Raw genomic sequence first — 12728 nt, 5'->3', positions numbered from 1 at the left:
TCATAGGAGAACACAAAGCATCATTCTAAATGACAAACTGATTGAGTTCCGCTGCAACACTACGAGATACTGTTTTACTCTATGTACAAATACCGGACGTGACGTCAGCTCGCAGAGAGGTAATACAAGCCCATGTGTTGAGAATGTAGCCGGACTTTACAGTCAGCATGTCCCGTCGTACTGCAGTGACCGTTAACGTTATCATCTGAGTTGTCTCACCAACACACTTTGAAAACACGTCCCATTGTCTCATGTTATCAGATGTAAGTCTTGCATTAACTTCGATGTAATAAAACACTGATCAGAACAGTAAATTAAATCATATAACATCGTATTGTGTTATAAAAAAATATGGCATTTCACATGACTTTATATTGAACAGATGTTGTGTAACATCTTATTTTGTGTTCCTTGCGTCCTTACACTATTAAAACACATGGACTGAAAATGTATTTATTACCCAACAAGTTTAACTGATCAAGGGATGGTACTTTTCCTAAACAAATTTTGTTTGGTATGTTTTGTCCGTTTCCACGAACAATGCTCACCTACAATGAATCCGTTATTGTTAAATCTGACACACTGACCTCATCAGACAAGAATGCTGCTTTCAGTACACGTGAACTAAGATGGATAATCTCAAAACACTGGTTTTCCCATCTCAGAAAGCATGGTCTGTATAGAATAGATAAATGTTTCATATTCACACATTTCATACAAAGCACTGTCGGAGAGCCTGCTTCCATTTTACTCTCGTTGACATCAAAAAGGCACAACTGAGTTAACGGAAAAGAACTAATTTGGAGACTGTATTTACATTGGATATGATATTCTTCTACCGCTCGAGGCAAACGTACATACATGTACTTTCGTAATAAGTGTATGTATTTCTTTCAAGTCGTTTGATTTTTAGACTTGAAATACAAATATTTTAGAATTTGTTTTCGACGTGGAGAATTATTTCAATGTAAGGAGCTTTCGGATTTCCCCGCAGGCGTGGAAACCTTTTGAATTACAGGTTGAAGTGGTGTATTTTGCTAAAGCAACAACAGACACCAGCAAGGCATGGTATAGTGATGGAACAATGAAAACACGATTCCTTAAAAAATAATTTCATTATCCCGACAACCAGAGAAACAAGTAATACAAACTGTATGAGATCAACAGGGAAGAGTAATGAAAGTAATTAGGGACCATCATTTTTCAGCAAACACTACAACGCTCAAACAGTTACTTAATTTGACTTGAAAGGTTTCAATCCTTTTGATGACCTTTATGATCGGATTATTTTTATAGCCAACTACAGACTGATTTTCAAACAATATTGAACATCTGTTATTGCCAATGTGGCCATAGGCCTTGCTCGCGATAATGTCTCAAAAACCGCCACCTTTGTAGATATCTAATTACGATGTGTGAGCCCCTTTGGTCACACGGTTCGTAAGCATTTCAAGAAAATTCCACCAGCTTCAAAGAATTCGTCAATTATTGTTACTCTCTGTAAACATGTAATATAAGCTGTCCATATTGACATGTCAAATGAACGTTGGTCTTATTGTATCAGGGGACCGGCGGACCGGCTATTGGCAATGCAGGAAGCGTCAGTTATGATTAACGATATGTCTCAGCCCGCAGACCAACGATAGATTGGTTATAAGTAATTGTTCTGCGTCCTGTCTGTGATGTTCAAAGGAATTTCTAACCTTTTGTGCCATTCTGTGAGCTTGGAAGAATTTGCTTAAAATATTGCCTCGCCGGAAATACATCGAATTTAGGTCAAATAGGAATATTCAACATTGCCTCTGACTATGTTTGTTAAGGGTTAAAGATAACAGACAGAGCAGACAAACTTTGTTCAGCATTTGGTACAAATCAATTCATGACATAATGGCCGACTCTAGTAGCTCTTCATGACCAATGGGAGATATTCCGAGGCAAGCGCAACGGAGACCTTCTTGGTTACGGAATGTGATGATTATGACGGATGCTGTGATGAGACAATACCGGAGATAAGAACCCAGTGCATGTTATAAGAGGCGAATGAATGATCAGGGTATCAGGCAAGACAACGTGGTTTATTCATGTTATTGTATCTCTCTTGCACAGATCGATGATCATGATTTCTGTCACTGTATTGTTTAGTCCAGATTGTTTACAGATCGATGTCATGTAGCCGAAATGTTTCTGAGTCCAGTTTTGAAACACAAACACACAAACATAAATGGTCTCAATGATACGCAAGACTACAGGGGATCCTTTCATCATATTTTATTCATTTCTCAAAAACATGATACGGAAAATCGATACCATCAGCTCCTTTCGGAGGAAGATCAGAGTTGATGGAGACACGATGAATGATCTGGGCATACAAACATAATGTTCAGTTACATATTAGATTACTTCGGATTGATTCAAAGACAATCACCACCATGGAGCTGTAGGCGTTTTGGTGTAAAATATCGTCACAAAATAACGAAGCATGTACCAAACAAAACAGGAAATGACATCGTAAGCAACGATTCACGCTGTCGAAAATCTATCATCTGACGAAAACACAGGGTGACTTATTCTGACCCAGAACCCTTTTTGTTTATTGCAGCTGAAATAATATAATTCCTTTACGCCATATGCTGGAGAGTATAACGGAATTTTGAGCATTAATATCAGCGTTTACATAATGTTGATATATGAAAGCACGTGTTAAAATAATCATCTTAAGTCTTGATAATGTGACCATCCGCAAATTAGGAATTACAAAGGTTTCATTACAGAATCAGGAGATACACCCCTGATTCCAAAGACCAGTGGACATGGATACTTTAGCCTTCTCTTCTTCTTACCATGCTCATGTTGTTGATCACTGGAATATCTGGTCCAGACTCGATTATTTACAGACCGCCGCCATATGGCTGGAATATTGCTGAGTGCGGCGTAAAACTAAACTCACTCACTCATTTCTTCTTACCAGTCACAAATGCATGTTAATCGCGCCCATCACGCAGTAATCCCTTTTTCAGGTTGGACGTGGGGACAAATTAATAACTCTTGGCTTTAATGGAGATCACTACCTCGGTACATCCTCCGTGGTTGTGAGAACTGCACGCCTATGCAGGTATAATGTATTGTAAAATATTCAGTTTGTGTTTTTGTCCATAAGTATAGCGCTACGGCTTGAGAGCGTTATAACAATATCACGTCACGTTATGACGTGAATCGATCTCGGCTCTGAAATCGAGGCTCCAATGACAAACGCAGTTGGGTGATGAAGCCGACATTCATCATTCATGATGTGTTCATCATTCATGATGTGTTCATTATTTATAAACGTATTATTATTGGACTGAAACAGGTGTTCATATATCAAGGTTGATGAAACTGCTTACTATTTCATCATTAATTGAAATCACTCGGCTTTACATTCTCCGTTTATCAAAATTGCAACACCGGGTCCTCCTATTCAGTGAAATAAGAACTCTCACTGGAACATTCAGTTATGGTGCGTTTCCGAACAGCATGTTTTCTGTGTGAAAGCAGATTGTCATCAGACCGAATCAAACGTGTAACTTTGTTAAATAGGAACACACTGATTGACAAACATAACGTATTTAGATATCTACTGCTTTGCATCGGATGTCCTGCAGGTCCAATGTATCTCCTGTTTATGTGGAATTGTGTGTTTGCATGTAAAAAGAAACACATTTGATTGTTGGGTGTGATAAAAGGTTGTATTGCTCTGGCCGCGGAGGTACCGTTGTATTCTTTGGTCAGTTGGGTTTGTTTTGCTATGTCTGAAAGTGTGAGTGGAGGGTGACATAAAGCCTAACAACGATGTGAGATGGACGATTTTTCAGTGATTTATTACTTGACGTATGAAGGTATGCATTCAAAAGCAATTCGGGATTAAGAATGAAGAAAATGTGCGTTCATCTTCAATAAACATTCCCGTGGATGTCATTTTGTGAAAGAATACATTCTCAGACTGAAGTAACCTAGCTTACAGTCATGAATCAGCTAAACCTCCAGACACAAACAGTTTCTGTTTTGTCTTTGTGTGTGTGTGTTTTATTGTGTTTTTTCTGGTGTAGGTTTTAACAGAACCAAGCATTTGACATGCCGGTGAAGTGACAGTACACCGTACCCCTTCATTAGGGAATCCATTCAGGAAATATTCGGATTTCAGCTAACTACATCAACTTTGTGAGAGCCGCATGACAACCAAGCTCATCTGCAGTCAAAGTGCTCCATACAGCACCCCGTACTCCGGACATCACTGTCTTCCGTAGGATTCCCACAGCGAGATGATGCAATTAGAGAACGGGGTTGGTTGTAAATGCTGGTAAACATATGCTTAAGGTCTGCAGCAGGTTGCATGCTAACATCGATGGTATTTCATCCGGTCGCTCTTATATGTATGTCACTGCATCACCTATAGCCAACACACAGTTAAAGATGTTTTATCTCTCTTAAAACAGCAGTAAATACCATTCTCACATCTGACACCAATCACGCTTGATTATCGAAGTCTGAAGACCACCCAAAAGAGTTTCAGGAATTTAGACCCAAAGATTTTTTTCTTGAAGGGCGTTGAATCTGGCCTGATTTGCTACCATTCACGTGGTTACGTTCTTCATGTAAATAGTCTTTTACAATTTCGAAATCACTCACGAAATCAAAGATATGGCCTTCGATGAAGGATCCACAATTACACACATTTGTCTTCACTGATTGTAAGGTTCGACTTTAAAATACATCACTGCATGTTCTACGTAGGACACATCTAACACTTACAACATTCTGTCTCAGTCCTTCACTTCACCGCTGTCTCTCCAGATCAGGTGTAGTTGAAATACCAGATTCCTCCGTTTCCAATTATGATTGTACATAACCTTCAAAGGCTCGGTAATATGTCCATATATCACATGTCATGTACGTTAGTATATGTCAAGTATAGTGAGATTGTTACCTGATAACGCTGTGTTTCCAACACACTACGCTTACACCAGGCATCGGCTTTAATTAAGATTCAGCACGTCATGCCCAAAGGATTTGTCGTGAAATGCCATCAGGCTATATTTTCGACATCGGACGCCATTACTTACCAGGAATCCTTCAACAGAAGTATAATCTCAGGGGATGGTAACACTTCAAACAAACCATATTTTCTTTTATCTTTCTTTAATATATGCAACAGCATCCTGTAGGCAGTTTTAATCACCTGCCTGGTGTCTCAAATGCGTCGTATGTATCACACACGGCATAGAAAGAGTGAATGTAGTGTACCAAGAGTCTTTGACAACACAGGGGCTTGAATTGCTGAAAATAAAACATAGTGGGTCCAACAAGCCTACACTGATGTCCATATATATATAAAGAAGGAAAGGGATGTAACGCGCACAAAGTTGTCAAACACCCCACTCTCGATTATGGCCGAATTCTGGGTGGGCCATTTTGGAATACACAGCCGCAATTCTTACCGAAATAAATCCAAACAAAGCAAACCTAGTGAGGGTGAAGAACAAACATGCTGGACTCGGATCACTCGATACCGCTAATTTCACAATAAATTCTTGTATTGCAGGTAAAGGAATACCCTGTTCCATTCGAGAGGTCGTAGGACGAAAGCGGAATATCTAGCGAGTACGGGAAGGTTATGTTTTTTCGGGTGTTTTAAGTGAAATACGGAGTATTTCTTCGAGAGGCGATGATTTTCGTAGGGAGGTTATTAGCGTACAAATGAAAAAGTTATCTTTTCCCGAGTTCCAAGCGAAGTTACTCGCTACATATTGCACCGATTTTGATAATATTGGATTTATTCGAAAGGGAATTTATCTGGCTTTGTTTCAGTAAGAATTGCGGCTGCGTATTCCAAAATTTCCCACCCAGAATTCGGCCATAATCGAGAGTGGGGTGTTTGGCAACTTTGTGCGCGTTACATCCCTTTCCTTCTTTACATATATATGGATATCAGTGTACGCTTGCTGGACCCAGGATGTTTTATTTTCAGCAATACAAGCCTGTCGCGCTGTCTTCTGAAACCAGGTATGTGGTTTATCAACCCAATTCTTATGATAAAACAATGATTTTGCAATAACAGAATGTTGACACTATTTGGTATAAAGCACATTTCCCCTCTGGCTAATGCAAAGGTTTGTGCGTTCATATACAAGCATTATTAGCCATTGCCGTGTCCGTTGAGGTCGCGACGGAGAAGTGCATTTTTGATCACAAGTATATACAAACACCCTCGGAACTGTCAAATAAGCCCATTTAACTGACACTGATATTGGTTATTATATGAAATGTCTATGAATATTATATGGTTATTACTGAAAACCTGGTTATTATATCTCCCACGAAGCTGCGTTTCCGTACTCAGAATTGTAATGGGTTTGTGGTTAGGATTAATCAGTTTTCTGACGCACTAATCGCACATAATTTTGTAATAAGTACACGTATTTCTTTCATCTTGGACATGGATTACAAATATTTCAGTACGTTTTCTCAAGTTTCAATAGTTCAAAGAAAAACCTTTTCAACTTAGGTAATTATTTCAATACTTCGTGGAAAGAGCTTTCAGAGGAGAAAATCGGAGTCTGATTGAAATCGAAAATATCGGATTGCACTGGCCACATGGAAAGTCCTTTAGGATTATATTTTTCAAGCGATGTCTTGTGCTAAAAGAAACATTAAACACCGTCACGGCACTGTAAAGTGATGGAGTAACGATTTCTGTTAAAAAGTAATTTCATCAATTTGGCAATCAGACGAGCAATAGAAACAGTAGAAGAACATCAACAGTAAAGAGAAATGAATGTGCTTAGGAAACTCCAGTTTTTAAGCAAACACTACAACGCTCACACACTCACTTAATTTGACTTGAAAGGTTTCCAGTCCTTTTGATGATCTTCACGATTGGATTATTTTTATAGCCAACTACAGATTGATTTCCACGTTAAACTATATTGAACATCTGTTATTTCCAATATGGCAGTTGGTCTTCCTCGCCATGAGGTGTCGACGAACAGGTCGAATACACTGTTAGGCTTGTATGCATCTCATCCTGATGTATAAACACCTTAAGGGACACCATCTTCAAAGAATTGTCAGTTCTTATTACTCTCTGTAAACTTGTGATATAAGCCTTCTATATTGACAGTTAAGTCAAATGAACTTTGGATATATTGCATCAGACGAAAATGTCAGATATTATTAAGGATCTGTCTCACTCCTTTGACCGATGCTTGGATATAAAGTTGGATATAAATAATTGGTCTGCCTCGTTTGTATGCTGTTCGAAGGTCTTCTTGTGTAATTCTGTGAGAATCTGATTCCAATCACACCACGTCGCACATTAATCGAATGAATATTTACAATGTGAACTTAACTTCATAACGTTGTCGGCTGAACCAAATCAAGAGTCCAGAGAGTTGATATTAACTTTAGAGCTAGACTAACTATCAGCAAGAATTTGACCCCCGAAAGAACTTCAAAGTGTGTTCATACTCGCAGCAAGACCTGGAATAATCAGGTTGGCACATACTGTTTCTTGTCAAAACGCTTGTAGGTAAAATCGCTGCTAAAGAAATGTACTATTTCTGAGACACTTGAACCATCCATTGGTCTATACATGGTTACGGAATGATGTCAGAGGTGATTATGGCAAAATGATACGGCGACAAACCCATGCTTTTCATAACAGGCAACTAACGGGATTAGATGGTCAGATTGATTCAACAATGCAGCCCATCCTTAATTGTGTACGTCGGTGCTCATTCTTTCAATTACTGAATTCTTTGGTCAAAACTGAATATCTCTACAAACCGCCGTGATATATCTGAAATATTGCCGAATGTTACGTTCATCAACAAAGCCCATTGCATATATAATACGTATGGTCAAGTGATACACCAAAATGGTCTGATTTATTATTTTCACCCTGTGTGTGATATATCTGCATGTCTTAAACGAATAAACAAGTAACATATGCAGAGCTTCACCGTCCACCGCATGGGGGACGATTTGTTAAAATTATGACCCGTCCGTTTATAATCAGACTGTTTATTAGAGCAATCGGTGAAAACGTCAGAAAGAAAGGCTGGGAAATTGTTTCGGGTTTTATGTATTTATTACGTGCGTGTCATGGTTATACGCGCCTCATTTTAACCCAGTTTGTTGTTCTGGTCCAGAAGTCCTCCGGGGTGAATCTAGAAAATAGGGCTTGATGACGTGGGTCTCATCCATACTGATATCCACAGTCTGTCATACAGACCCTGAAACAATTATATTCAAGAAAGCCCATGCAAATCTAGAACATGTGGCAAGCATAGAATTCCACAGTTCTGAAAATAAAAAAGTCTCGGGAATCCTATTCCTTGTTCTTTTTCACTATCAACTGTTTTATCTGTAAAGCATGTTCATTTTAGAGATTAGTTGTTAGTATGTGGGGAGGGATGCCCCGTGTATACAAACATATGTTCAACTCCATTGGACAACACGTGTTCGCGTCAGACACTGACACCCCTGCAACTGGTGGATTTGTTTCTACAAGGACCAATAGTAATTGCCAATGAGACATCTTGAGTATGTGACTAAGTATAGACCGGACAAACCGGTGATTATATCTCTGAGCAACAATCCACACCATCTATCACGCGCTCCTTCTGACAACAAGAGTAGTGGCATATTCTAACCTACGTGGAAACACGAATAGGTGGTTGGGCATCCAGGTTGTTGTTGACTAATTCCAGATCTGAATTCCCACACTAAGGCAATCGTATATAGGTTGATAGGTGTCCCACACTAAGACAGTCATATATAGGTTGATAGGTGTCCCACACTAAGACAGTGGCCCACGTAGCGTATGGTCATACGCTAGCGTATGAGACTCGTGAAGGTCCCGGGGTAGAACAGGCCTTCAGCAACCCATGCTTGCCATAAAAGGCGACTATGCTTGTCGTAAGAGGCGACTAACGGGATCGGGTGGTCAGGCTCGCTGACTTGGTTGATACATGTTATCGGTTCCCAATTGCGCAGATCGATGCTCATGTTGTTGATCACTGGATTGTCTGGTCCAGACTCGATTATTTACAAAACGCCACCAGAGTGAAATATTGCAGAGTGCGGCGTAAAACTACACTCACTCACTCGTAGCGTACGAAGAGGTTGAGGTCAGTTGTGGTCACACTAGGTGTTAAAATTCAAACCTGCGTTCACAACTTAATGTGTATCACAGACCCAATAATTTACTACCTTAGTGAACATTTCGCAGGCATTTCAACTTTTAACTCTGCCTACTGACAAACGGAAGTAAGATTATCCACATAAAGTGTTACGTCTCCATCTTCATATAAGAACTTGAAGGGCTTCACCACAGAATCCCAGGATATAAGTGCAATGCGTGTTGGTACAGCAAATATACATTCATCTTTATTGGATTATATTTTTTCAAAGAGTACATTATCAAATTGAATCACTGCAGATCTGATAGCCTCGTCCCAAACTGGTTCAGGATGCTGATAGATGGTGGTTACCTGCACTGATTCTTCACCAGGATTCCCATAACGAGATGCTGATCCAATTAGAGACCGGGCTTGATTATGAATGCTGCTAAACATGTGCTTTACTTGACGACGGTATGTCTGCAGTGGGTTGTTTTGTAGGTTTACGGCAAGGAACACGTGTAGTATATTGAATACAACGATTCACGGCTAGACAGAGTTTTTTCTGTTGGTACTTAACTGATATATCCGAACGTGTTGGGGCAGTGCAATAATTTTAGTTCCGAACATCAAACTATGTTCGTTCCCCTGGGATTAAATCAGTATTCTTAATGAACGAAGTCAGAATCCTGTGATCGTGAGTCCAACTCCAATGCTCGCTGCGATTACAGTGAGGTGATGAGTGTAGTTTGCAAACCCTGTTAGTCATTTTTCAGCAATAATGCTACGGGGAACACCATATATGGGTTGAAACCATTTCGGAAATGAAACCCGGTTCGTCAGCAAGACGAATGAACGCTTTAACCACTGTGCTAACTCCAATGCCTCATAATAAGAATCACGGTCCCCTTTCGTAAACCCAGATGTTGTATTGCCCGTGTGGGAAGCACAAATAACGAGATAGAGGGAGCTTAGCTGTTATTATTTGTTATTATAAACTTGCTATTTGTAGAATCAAATAGACACACAAAAACACTTCAACATGATAAGAGTAAAACCGGACATATCTCCAAATACAATGCAATGTCATGCAAACTGCAACAAAAATATTTAATATTCTGGAAACAGTACTTGATACTTACTATTCTGACATTTTAAAACTGTCAAGTACCTTTATTTATCATGCTTCAAACACCCAATGGGTATTGAGACCCAACGATTTTGACACTTGAATACCTTTCCCTTGGGGCTCTGTTCCAGGCGTGATTTTATCAAGTGTATCAGTACCCTAATCTGTAGGTTTCGAATATATCAACGACATATAAACAGATCGATAAATTCAAAATTCTCTCACTATGACTAAGAATATTGGTTCTGTGTAGATTAGTGTTTGATATGCACACATTACAAAACGTTATCGGACTTATAGAATGAAGCTGCCTCCAGTTTGCTCGCATTGAAGTTGAAATTGGAAAACTGAGTTATTAATAAAAACTTCCATTATGAGATTTTCAGTTCTAAACCTAAAACCTCTTTGGAGCGGCAGGTCTGAAGCAAACGTTCCGATAAAGCCCTAGGCAAACGTAATTCCATATTAAAGATGTAGTTCTTTCTCGTTGTTTCATCAAGAGACCTAAAATTCAAATATTTCAGTAATTTTAGACTTCGATAATTATTTCAATACATCGTGGAAAGATCTCTTGGATAAAAACTGCAAATGATTGAACTCTGAAAGATCAGATTGCCCTGGAGATATGGGAAGTCCTTTATGAGTATGGCCCAAGTTTGCTTAAAGAAACAGTCAACACCAGCATAGCATTGTGAAGCGATGGAGTTATGAAAACTCAAGGTTTTTTCAAAAAATCATTTAATCAACTCGACTATCAGAGAAGAAAGTAATAGAATCAGTAGAAGAAGAGCGACAGTAACAAGAAATGACAGTAATTAGGAAACTCCTGTTTTACGCAAACACCACACCATTCAAAGTCTCACTTAATTTGACTTGAAAGGTTTCCAATCCTATTGATGATCTTCATGATTCTTTTCCTTCATAGCGAACAACATATTTATTTCCACGTTGAACAATATTGAACATGTCATCTTTTCAGTATGGTATCAGGTTTTGCTTGTGATAATGTCTCATACACTGTTAGTGTTGTATGTGTCCAGTTACGATGCAAAAAGTAGAAGCGATAACATGCTGTAAACAAACTGAACGTGGATCAGACAAACCAGTGACTGTTACCACGTCAGGTTCAAAGAATTGGTCAGTCTTTGTTACTCTCTTGAAGGAAATGTCACATAAACCATTTGGACGACTGACACGTAAAATGAACGCAGGTCTTAGTGTACCAGATAACGGGCGAAATAGCAATTGCCAATACGGGAAGAGTCCGTTATGATTAACGAAATGTTTCAGTAACTAAATTGTCCATACCTTGATCTGCGTCGATTTTGTTCAATGATAAATTCTTCAGGAAATCTTTTCATCATCATGCAGAAACCTGCACATTCCCCGGTTTTTTTTCGTCATGAATAGAATATGTAAAACAAGTACTTGACTATGTTTTGTAAGTTTGAATCAGAGCTCAACAGGCATGGCTAATTTCTTAAACAATCGGAATGAAGCAATTTTAGAGTTTTACAGGAAACATTTTTTACGCATATACTGTAATTACCTACAGTTCCCCAGCGGAAACTATAATGGATCAGACAGTATGTCCTTAAAATGTTATGAGGGTCTGTAGGGTAGCCTAGTGGTTAAAGCGTTCGCTCGTCACGCTGAAAATCTGGGTTCGATTCACCGCATGGATACAGTACGTGAAGCCTATTCCCGGTATACCCCGTCCTGATGCTGCTGGAATATTGTTTAAAGCTACGATAAACCATATTCAATCACCCACTCACTAAATTGTTATGTAAAATCGCCTTTGAAAAACTGAAACATGAATAAGAAGACAAAAATACGATTCCTGTTCAAAACTGACAGTCATCTTTGACCAATCCGTGCAAGTTTGAGACAAATGATAACATACCGGACTTCTGAAGTATTGAATTGGTCTTTGGCAACCTTTGCTTGTCATACGAGGCTACTACCGGGATCAGGACATTAGACTCGATAATTTGGTTGAAGTGTGTCATCAGTTGCATCCCAATTGCAGAGAGACGATGCTGATATCCATTACTGGATAGCCTCTAATAATACTGGATTATCAAGCTGGAATATTGCATTGCGGATGTAAAACAACCCCAAAAAATACAAGTTCCGCACACACAATATAAATGGATCCAGAATGTTCACACAGTTCCCCAAATCCCTAAGTTCCCATATTCATTTTTTTTCTGAAGAGCATAAACGGTAACTCAAATATCATATGCCATCTTATCCTGGGAAAGATATGTGCCAATGATGTCCCATCTGTTCATTAAGACAAACTGTTAATTGAACCAACCTGATTATTAAAAGAACCCGGTGGAAACAGGATGAAAGTCTGGAAAATTGTTCATCGGGTTTCATAAATTTCCAGTGAGACGGCCATGGTTATCCTCTCTTCATGGCAACCCAATTTA

The sequence above is a fragment of the Haliotis asinina genome, chromosome 9, assembly GCF_037392515.1.
Source record: "Haliotis asinina isolate JCU_RB_2024 chromosome 9, JCU_Hal_asi_v2, whole genome shotgun sequence".
Lineage (NCBI taxonomy): Eukaryota > Metazoa > Mollusca > Gastropoda > Lepetellida > Haliotidae > Haliotis > Haliotis asinina.
Note: the sequence above shows the minus strand (reverse complement) of the source record.